Source organism: Cryptomeria japonica, chromosome 6 (genome assembly GCF_030272615.1).
Source record: "Cryptomeria japonica chromosome 6, Sugi_1.0, whole genome shotgun sequence".
NCBI classification, from domain to species: Eukaryota; Viridiplantae; Streptophyta; class Pinopsida; order Cupressales; family Cupressaceae; genus Cryptomeria; species Cryptomeria japonica.
This window is the reverse complement of record NC_081410.1, coordinates 559,740,211-559,751,855: the sequence shown is the minus strand read 5'-3', so window position 1 is coordinate 559,751,855 and position 11,645 is coordinate 559,740,211. Positions and strand designations below refer to the sequence as shown.

At 33.1% G+C, this 11,645-nt stretch overlaps 1 long non-coding RNA gene across 1 annotated transcript; it reads left to right on the top strand.

Annotated features, from left to right (window-relative positions):
* The first annotated feature begins 6,830 nt into the window (after positions 1 to 6,830).
* LOC131079344 (uncharacterized) lies at positions 6,831 to 11,062 on the top strand. Its single transcript, XR_009113965.2, has 2 exons — positions 6,831 to 8,696; positions 9,965 to 11,062. It is a non-coding gene; the product is annotated as an uncharacterized LOC131079344 (long non-coding RNA).
* Positions 11,063 to 11,645: the final 583 nt, after the last annotated feature.

Below are 11,645 nucleotides of genomic sequence, written 5' to 3'. Positions count from 1 at the left end.
AGCATCTACAAATGCCCAAATGTAGTTTTGGTTAAACACAAAAGGTAATCTTCCATTGTTTTGTCTCTCTACTATGTTTTGTTGCTCTGTCATCTACTGGAGCACAAAAAATTTCAATCACACACACAAAACTTCCCACAATTGCTCATACAATCTTTGCAAAACTTTCAATCACACATGTCAAGAGTATTTACATCAACTCCATACCCCATGGGATCTCCTTCAACATCCTTTCCCTGCTCTCCATCATGCTTTGGAAGGATTTGAAGTAACCCCATAGGGTACCTATCTGTGTTTGAGAATCTCCTAATCCTTGTAAGACTTCCTCAAAGGAACTAGGCTCTAATACCAATTTTTGGAATCGATGAACATTGAGGGGGCGGAGAGGGAGAGGGAGAGGGAGGGGTGAATCAGTGTTATGCAATTAACAACTTTCTTAAACTAATTCTTAAACCACTGAATGCAAATGAATAAATACAAAGTGAAGAAACTAAATGCAAACAAGCACAAAACCATAACACCAGAATTTTTACGTAGAAACCCAAAAAAGAAAAAACCACAGTGGGATTGAGATCCACAATATTATAATAATGTAATCAGGAGTATAATAACATTACAAGAGGGGAATGCGCATACAAAAGAGGGCTACAACCTAGAAGAAGGCTCACTGTCTTACAAAGATTACAAATGATGGATTGAATGAACTAATGAGTAGCATCTACAAATGCCCAAATGCAGTTCTGGTTAAACACAAAAGGTATTCTTCCATTGTTTTGTCTCTTTGCTATGTTTTGTTGCTCTGTCATCTACTGGAGCACAAAAAATTTCAATCACACACACAAAACTTCCCACAATTGCTCATACAATCTTTGCAAAAATTTCAATCACACATATCAAGAGTATTTGCATCAACTCCATACCCCATGGGATCTCCTTCGGGATCCTTTCCCTGCTCTCCATCATGCTTTGGAAGGATTTGAAATAACCCCATAGAGTACCTATCCGTGTTTGAGCATCTCCTAATCCTTGTAAGACTTCCTCGAAGGAACTAGGCTCTAATACCAATTGTTGGAATCGATGAACACTAAGGGGGGGGGTGAATCGGTGTTATGCAATTAACAACTTTCTTAAACTAATTCTTAAACCACCGAATGCAAATGAATAAATACAAAGTGAAGAAACTAAATGCAAACAAGCACAAAACCATAACACCAGAATTTTTACGAGGAAACCCGAAAAAGGAAAAACCACGGTGGTATTGAGATCCACAATATTATAATAATGTAATCATGAGTATAATAATATTACAAGAGGGGAATGCGCATACAATAGAGGGATACAACCCAGAAGAAGGCTCACTGTCTTACAAAGATTACAAATGATGAATGATTGAATGAACTAATGAGTAGCATCTAATAATGCCCAAATGCAATTCTGGTTAAACACAAAAGGTATTCTTCCATTGTTTTGTCTCTCTGCTATGTTTTGTTGCTATGTCATCTATTGGAGCACAAAAAATTTCAATCACACACACAAAACTTCCCACAATTGCTCATACAATCTTTACACACTCACATCTCATACCGAAATACTCAAATGAATTGGTCTTATATATCTGCACCATCAAATAAAATTGATACCATGTTAGCCCCAAAAACCGAACAAAACGCAACATGAAATGTGTAACGATAAGTCAGCTCAATCTGATTACAAATCCATATGCGGACCTAAACAAATTGATAATAATATTCACACGTCGGCTTGACCACCTCGAACTCAATGATAGTTGAACGGATGTAAAATTTAACTTCTAATATTTGTGTGTACGTCAGAAGAACATCAAATTTAATCAACTTGTTTATACTTGACATACTAAATGCCAATCAAATTTTATTCGCTAAATTTAGGAATGGCATTCAAATGCATGTTAAATTCAAACATTCTCTTTTTTGAGATGACAACTAAATGGATGTTCAATTTAAATGACTTTTTTTGGAAATGACAATTGAACAAATGTCAAATTCGATCTCATACTTTACAGATGATAGTCAACTGACAACAAATTTAATGAATAGTTTTCATGATGATGGTCATATGGACGTCAAATTGAAGAACTAAATTATTTAATGAGTCAAATTGACGTTAATTTTTACGTGCACTTGTACTAACTAATGACAATTAATTTAACATTAGAATTATGATATAGGACAAATCAAATGAACATCAAATTCACAAGAACCATTAAAAATATTCTAGTGTTACTCTCAAATCAATCAGACCTGACCTACAAATAAATAATTAAAACCCTCACTGAAATAGACATACTTCATTGTTTGAAGAATATTTTAAGACAATCTTCTAAAACCCCTTCCTATGTGACTTCCTTTTCGTCCATGGCTTTGAAGAAAACATACCATTGTGAATAAACTCGATATTTTATTTATTTTGAATAAAAATATTTACTAGATTGCCTTGAAAGTTTATACATTCAATACTTTGATATTTAAATCAAGATTCACAAAGGAATACCAAGTATTTTTTTCAATGGCATTAAGATAATATAAGAGAAAATATTGCATAATGTCCCTTTATAGCTTCGATCATGATATATAGATTTAAAGACTTAAGGTGAGGTGATGTATTAGTTGTACAAAAAATGTCTGCTTGCATAAGAATCCCTTGATCAAAATCTTAATTTTATGTTTGATGAAAGGATTTTGATAATACAAATAGAAAAAACATTATCATTAAATGCAAACCCAATTCATGTAGAATCTAATTTACATGGATGAGTTGGTCTTTGTTGCTCTCTTCCATCACCATGTTTAAAACAACTTTGAAGAAAACATACCTTTGGAGCTTTACACCAAACTTGTTTATGCAACTTCTTTCTATTCATAAACTTGTCTTCCATTACCATGTTTAACCTTTTTTCTTCTACCTTTTCCATCCACACTCTTTTGTTTCTACGAAAAAATCCTCTAAAAGCACTACTTGGTAGGCCCCTTAGATTGAATGTGATAAATTTTATTTTGAATTGGTAGGTAAACAAATTATTAATATACTTGGAGACTTTCTTTGTGGCATCTTCTAAACAACTAGTCTACTTGTTAAAGTCTATTAAGCCTATTTAACGATTTTTTAATATTTGATACAGATTTCAAATTTCTTAAATAATTAGTGTATTTCTATAACATGATTGTAATTTTGATCTTATCTATCTTAAAGCCTTCATTTTGTGCAAAGTCCCACCACAATGTGATATGTCCTAACTTTATGCTCATCTATATGACTCTTTGGGGGTCTTACATTGACTCAAATTCAAAGCACATTTCAAGCTCTTTATGATCTAATTTATTAGCTTTTTTAATTCAAGATCCCTAAATAGGTTGGGAGATCCAAGTTCTAATATGGCTCTTACAAACTTATCCTCCATGGAGACTTCCTCCTCAAAGTTGAGTTCCACTAGTCCAACTAAAATTCAAGATCAATGAAGAATTACAAAAGCATGCTCAATACATTGTGTTGAAAAAATGAGCATCTTATGGGCCACTATAAACTAGACATCCAACCAAATTTTCTACTTTACACAATTGAGTATAATCATGCTACTTGGAGAGACTCTCTAAGTTATAGTCTCCCTTTTATACAAGCCTATTGTGGACACCTAAAATTGATCACTTAGGTTTAATCAATTTATTCTCATTATTCATCTATTCTAACTATTTTTATTTATTAAATAATTTGTTATAATTTTTAATTTCTCATATTTATTCCTCCATTTTCTAGTCTTTTTCATAAGGTAATTAATTTACCTATTCAACACTACCCCTTAGACATTCATATATTTAATTAAAATAATACCATTGTTTATTTAATTAAATCCCCATCCCCACTTTCATTCTCCTAACTCTCCCACTCGCATCCTAATCAATCTTGACCATCCATCAATCCCCTCTCCCTCTCTCTCTCTCTCTCTCTCTCTCTCTCTCTCTCTCTCTCTCTCTCTCTCTCTCTCTCTCTCTCTCTCTCTCTCTCTCTCTCTCTCACACACACACACACTTTCCATTTGAGCGCCATTATGTTGCCAAAATTTTGAGTGAACACATATCCAACCCAATATCAAAGGATAAATCGTTGCATCAAGGAGACTACTTTGTGCTACATTTGGTTTGCTTATTGTTTTTATTTAGTCTTAGATTTCATCCTATCATGATGTTGCTTTGATTTGTGATTTATACTGTGCACACTTACTTATGCTTAAGAACCACTTTATTTACATTTTCAATTTTTCTTACATGTATGCTTCGTCTCTTCTTCAACCATTACAAATTGTTGTGATTGACTTAATTTTCTAATTATATGTGTATTGATCATGGAAGAGTTTGCCTAGTTTTCACAATCAAGTTTAACTACAATTTTGAAAGAAGTGTGATTTAATAGTCAATCTATTATACCACCTATATTTAAAATGTAAAGTTATCTTTTATGTCGCCTATCTATTACTAAATCTTTAAGAAACCTAAAGCTCCAACTTCCATTATTCCCTATCTTTTATTGAATTTCATTATAACACTACTAAAAAAGGGTCTCATACTAAACCCAAGGGTCCCATCATCTTCATAGTTCATTTTTATTCTATGGTGACAAGACAAGCACTCCATACTATATGTTGTGATCACTAAAAGAACATAAATATAACAATACATAACAAATGAGGTCATTATTACACATGTACAAAGTGATTAACTCACACATAATGCTTAATTGACAATAGGAAGTGGATGCAACTTTATCGCACGCAACATCTCATTACTTGGTTCACTAATACTTATCTCAAATACATCCCACCTAAAAATAGGATTTCTATGCATCCCACACTATATTGTAGGTTTCATCCTTCCAATCTTTCATTGTTAGCTATGTTGACTAGACAAACGTCCCATTCTTGAAGCCTTTCAAAATACAACATATGGATTTTAATGATTCAACAACTTACCAAACATTTGATTTAGCGGATTCTAACTTATAACACCTCCTTACCACTAGCAAAAATAGGTCTAAACTAGAACAAGATAGCCCATAGGTACACTGTAATGACTAATTAAAATGTACATTTGTTTCACCTTCGAAATCACAATTTCTTTTTACTTCAAGAATTTCAAAATGCATATAATATGAACTATATAAAATATTTTTATTTATACACATCACATAAGTATAGATTGATTAACAATATGCTAAAATATCATAATTAAAAAAATCATGTTTAATACCACTCGTATGTTCTTTTACACACATACACATAGTGTTAACTCATGCATACATCCCATGTTTACATGGTGATATGCCACAAAGGCCATAGAGAAACAATATGCTAAGATGTAACTAAAAAAATCATATTTTATATCACTAACTAGTTTTTTTTCCGAGAGATAAAGTTCGTAACTACTAATAATGATTATAATAATTAAAATGTACTTGAATTTCAACATGCATATAGTATAAACTATATAAAATATTAATTATTTTAAGTATATATATTTCTCTTAGCTTCAAGAATATTTATTTAAACATTTACTCACAAATACACACAACACAACTCACAAATACACAACACATTTTATTTTATTTATTTTATTTTTAATTAATAATCGTGAAATTTTTATGTGAATTCATGTTTTCCTTTTTTTTGAAATATACATAAAACATTTAAGAGGATGGTTTATGTTTTCTTTTTCTTTTTTTTCCTCTAGAGGTATCCTTGCGACCCAACCCAAGGCCCAATCCACCTTACCTTGGTCTTACTTATAGCCAAGTTGGGGTTATGAAGGGTCAAGCTGAGGCGAAGGAAGGGGGCTTATGTTGTGAGTAAATGGCAAATTTTGTGTTTTAAAGAAGACTTATGTTGTGAGTAAATGATAAATTTATTTTCAGAATTGTGTTTTCTTTTTTTTCCTCTAAAGGTATCCTTGCAACCTAGCTCAAGGCCCAATTCGCCTTACCTTGGTCTTACTTACAGCCAAGTTGGGGTCAGGAAAGGTCGAGCTGAAGCGAAGGAAGGGGGCTTATGTTGAGTAAATGATAAATTTGGTTTCAGAGTTGTGTTTTTTAACTTTAGTGTTGAGATCAAAATTAATAAATTCTTAAATAAAACTTAAACTAAAAGAAAATGCAAAGGAAACGAGACACACCCTTACAGAATGTTCTTTAAGCTGTCAAAAAACACAACCTCAAAACATGATTAAAAACAACTAATTGTAAAAGCTTCTTATCAAATTGCAGTTTTTTTGTGCAACATGATGCCACCCAATCATTAAGGAAGTTGCAGAGAGAGGGGTTGTGAGTTTTCCATTTTCCACCCTATCGTACCAATTTAGCAAAAAAAAATAGTCAACATGATGAGGAAGTAATAATGCAAATAATCTCTAATCTAAAAAATAAAATTTAGGCATTTGAAGACGCGTATTAAAAATAAAAATAAAAATCACATAGCTTAAAAACTTTTTGACGCATTTGAAGACATGGTATTTAAAATATATAAAAAAAATTACAAAGTGCATTTCCAGATGTTGGAACATTTATACACTTCCTTATCGAGTTTTGTTTCTTCAATATTTTTTGAGGAACAAGGGAACTCTGGGTCATTAGTAGTATCCAGCCTGTTCATTATGGATTGTAAATTAATTTAGATATACAATGCTTATGTGTATGTTGATAATAAAAATGAAAATATTGTTTGGGTTGGGTCTTGAGAGGTCTTCCATGATATCAAACAAATAAAGTCTCACTCAATTTTGGAGGGAAGTTGAATTCTAAAAATGAAGAAGAGTTTCAACGTGGCATTTAGTCAAAGGAAAACAAAGAAAGTCTAACACCAAGTTTGCATGAAGCTTTAACTCCACGTTGCATTTCAAGAGCAAAGGTCATTTTTGAGTCTTGCATGGAGTTAAGGAAGTTTTCAGGCTGTTTTAATTTCATTTCTTACCTTCAAGAGCAGCATGCTTGAAGGGCAGTGTTCAGAGGTACATAATGCATTTGTCTTCAGTTATAAAGGGAAGAAAGAGTGATCTTCAACATATTCTGCAGTTCTCTTAAGTGCAAAGAGTCATCATGGAGTCCTCACGTGGAGGATATCAACCAAGTAGGAGACAGGCATGTAAAGGCAATGAGATCAAACCATGCAAACACTATCACAGGTTTTCTTTATTCCCATAGTCTTTCTAACAAGAAACGAGTTCATTTCATGAATTTGAAAGTTTTTGTCTATTTTATGTTCATAAAATGTAGTCGTAGTATAAAAAAACATGCTAAACATGCTATACCAACATAGCCAGAGTGCTATATCAACATAGCCAGAGGGCTAATAGCAGCAAAAGAACTCTTACGAAAGTCTCAGTAGTTAGGGAACAATGCAGAATGCAGTCATAGCAAACATAAAAGATCTGACCTAAATAGCAAATATTGCGTGCTACCCATAAAGAAGATCCATTAGTGGACAAAAGGAAAGAACAGTGGAGTTGTATTGCAGCCAATCCATGCTCACTGTCCAGATAATAAAGAGCAGATCAGGGACACAAGCAACAAGAAATTCCTTTGAAAGCTCAACATTCCAGTCAAAGAAAACACAGTACTATGATGTAGAACAAAGGAGCACAAATAAGGAAGAAGGGCTTGATAATAAAGACACAGGTGTCTATTTGTCTCGGATTTATTTATCTCGGAACAAATCTTTACCACAACCATAGTAGGTAATGAGGGTTTCTACACATGGAAGAGAAGTCTAAAGACAGTCAAAAGGCATGAGCAGCAATATGAGTTGTTCTGTATTTAAAGGCTAAAAGCATTATGGCAGTGAGAAAAGAGTAGGCATGGGAGTTTTACAATGACAATCAAGTAAACCATGTGACATAATGAAAGAAAGCAACAATTAGGACAGAAAATACAGTCCCAAGGAAGAAGCATTCATGAAGTATCAAGACTCAGGGCTATTGACAGCAATAGTCCATAAAGGACAGTCAAAAGCAAAGAGCTAGAGCATAATTAGATCTAAAAGCTTGCAATCATTGATCAAGGGCAAACATATCAAAGGTCTGCAATAAGGTCGGAATATCAACAACTAAGAGCATCTGACAGTAGTAAGGGGAGGAGTTTCAAGATTTTGATAACTCCTGTGTAAGACGGGCTCTTCAAACATCAAGACAAAATGGATGCAGTCATCAAAATGCAGTCATGATACCTTTCATTCGCTGTTAAAATGAAGCAAGAAGCATGCTAAATTTCAAGAGTTACATCAGAGACCAAAACGAAGGATGCCCAGAGATCTAAACCCTGAAGATTTTGTTGCATTAAGCTCTAAAATCATTGCAAATACTCTGTCACTGTCATATATAACAGCCCTAAACATGAATGAAGTTAGCAGTATAAAATAGGGCACTAAAATGAGTGTAACATTGATCCTAAAATAAGGCACTAAAGTGAGCGTAACAGTCCAATCAAGATGAGACAGTCATGCACCAGCAGAACAAGAGGTAAAAGAAAAGGGTTGATGATTGTGGTGAATAGTCCTATAGCTGAGAATGAGTAATGAGGATGAGATTGACCTTATGGCAGTCAGTATTTCCGCCCCGGGAATTTTCAGCTGTTGGCAAGAATAGCCTTGGAGATGGTTCTGCTGGTGCAAAAGATAGTCAAAGGTGTGTATTATGTATATAGATCTTGTGTTTGTTTCTGCCTCAAATTTACAATATGATATTAAGAGGTTTTCATTTGTTAAATTTTTAATCATTGATGATAGAACAAAAGAAACAAAGGGGCATTGACAATAATATCTTTTAATGCCCTTTTGTAAAGTTCTATATTAATTCATTATGTTTGATTATTGCATTGTTAGCTGTGCTAACATCCCTTCTTCTGTGAATTCCTAAATGGAATCTGGTTTAAGAAATTGATATCATTTAAATGGAATCTGGTTTAAGAAATTGATATCATTTGTAATATGTTGCTAGAAACTCTATCGATAATATCTTTTAATGCCCTTTTGTAAAGTTCTATATTAATTCATTATGTTTTGATTATTGCATTGTTAGCTGTGCTAACATCCCTTCTTCTGTGAATTCCTAAATGGAATCTGGTTTAAGAAATTGATATCATTTGTAATACTGAGTACAAGTTTACAAACATGAATCACAAGAAGCCATAATTAATTAAATTCATATATCAATGTTTCCTACTAAAACATATTATATATGTGAATAAGCTGGATCAATAAGCCCTGAACTTCAACATGGTTATCTGTCCATCCCCATGGTAGATGTGCTTGACTTGTGAAACCCTGGGTATTTCGTGTCTGGGTTTATATCTTACACTCAAGTGTTACTTTTGAGAATTTGGTTGCTTGATTGATCCTGCAGTTTGATGCAGAGTAATTTTTTATGAGAATTTTAAAAGAAAAACTTGTTAAAAAATAGTAATTACATAATTTTAGGATGAATCTTCTCATGGCAATTGTTTTCTGTGCATCCCTAATATCCATTTCTACCCCAACCTCTATGTGGCTTTTCCCAGTATGCACATTCCAGGTACAATGGGAAAAGATGAGAAAATGGAAAAAAAAAAAAATAGAAAAATATCAGAGTATCTCTTTATCCATGGACTGGTAGCAATTCAAATGTAGTATTTAGGTTTGGAAAATACCTACCATGCCCATAAAATCTTTTGTATTTTCCCAAAATTAAAAGCTATTCAATTCAGTGGTGGCCTTTGGACCCAACATCAAATCTTTGCATATTTATTTTTTGTCATAACAAGGCTTATAATTTGTTAATACTTTTTTTGTCGCTAAATTTTCTTGTAGTTTTCTATGTTCTTATTGTCTATAGATAACATATTATATGATGTAGAACAAAGGAGCACAAATAAGGAAGGACTTGATAATAAAGACACAGGTGTCTATTTGTCTCAGATTTATTTGTCTCGGAGCGAATCTCTACCACGGCCATATTAGGTAATGAGGGTTTCTACACATGGAAGAGCAGTCTAAAGATAGTCACAAGGCATGAGAAGCAATACAAGTTCTTCTATATTTAAGGGCTAAAAGCATTATGGCAGTGAGAAAAGAGTAGGCATGGGAGTTTGACAATGACAATCAAGTAAAGTGTGTGACAACAAAGACAATGAAAAAGCAACAATTAGGACAGAAAATACAGTCCCAAGGAAGAAGCATTCATGAAGGAAGTATCAAGACTCAGGGCTATTGACAACAATAGTCCATAAAGGACATAGAGCTAGAGCATAATCAGATCTAAAAGTTTGCAATCATTGATCAAGGGCAAAACATATCAAAGGTCTGAAATAAGGTGAGAATATCAACAACTAAGAGCAGTTGACAGTAGTAAGGGTAGTTTCATGATTTTGATAACTCCTAAGTAAGACGGGCTCTTCAAACATCAAGACAAAAAGGATGCAATCATCAAAATGCAGTCATAATACCTTTCATTCATTGTTAAAAGGAAGCAAGAAGCATGATAAATTTCAAGAGTTACATCAGAGACCAAAAGGAAGGATGTCTCAGAGATCTAAACCCTGAAGTTGTTGTTGCATTAAGTTGTAAAATCATTGCGAATACTCTGTCACTGTCATATATAAGAACCCTAAACATGAATGAAGTTAGCAGTATAAAATAAGGCACTAAAAGGAAAAGGGTTGATGATTGTGGTGAATAGCACAATCAAGTTGAGACAGTCATGCACCAGCAGAAAAAGAGGAAAATGAAAAGGGTTGATGATTGTGGTGAATAGTCCTATAGCTGAGAATGAGATTGACGTTATGGCAGTCAGTATTTCTGCCCTAGGAATTTTCAGCTGTTGGCAAGAATAGTCTTGCAGATGGTTCTCTGCTGGTGCAAAAGATAGTCAAAGGTGTGTATTATAAATCTTATGTTTAATTCTGCCTCAAATTTACAATATGATATTAAGAGGTTTTCATTGGTTAAATTTTTAATCATTGATGGTAGAACAAAAGAAACAAAGGGACATTGACAATAATAATATGTTGCTAGAAACTCTATCGATAATATCTTTTAATGCCCTTTTGTAAAGTTCTATATTAATTCATTATGTTTTGATTATTGTATTGTTAGCTGTGCTAACATCCCTTCTTCTGTGAATTCCTAAATAGAATCTGGTTTAAGAAATTGATATCATTTGTAATACTGAATACAAGTTTACAAACATATTCTCACAAGAAGCCATAATTAATAAAATTCATATATCAATGTTTCCTACTAAAACATATCATATATGTGAATAAGCTAGAGCCTAGATCAATAAGCCCTAAACCTCAACATAGTTATCTGTCCATCCCCATGGTAGATGTGCTTGATTTGTGAAACCCTGGGTATTTCGTGTCTGGGTTTATATCTTATACTCAAGTGTTACTTTTGAGAATGTGATTGCTTGATTGATCCTGCAGTTTGATGCGGAGTAATTTTTTATGATATCATATGTTTCTTTCATAAAGTTTGAATTTGAAAAGAAAAACTTGTTAAAACATAGTAATTACATAATTTTAGGATGAATCTTCTCATGGCAATCGTTTTATGTGCACCCCTAATATCCATTTGTACCCCAACCTCTATGTATCTT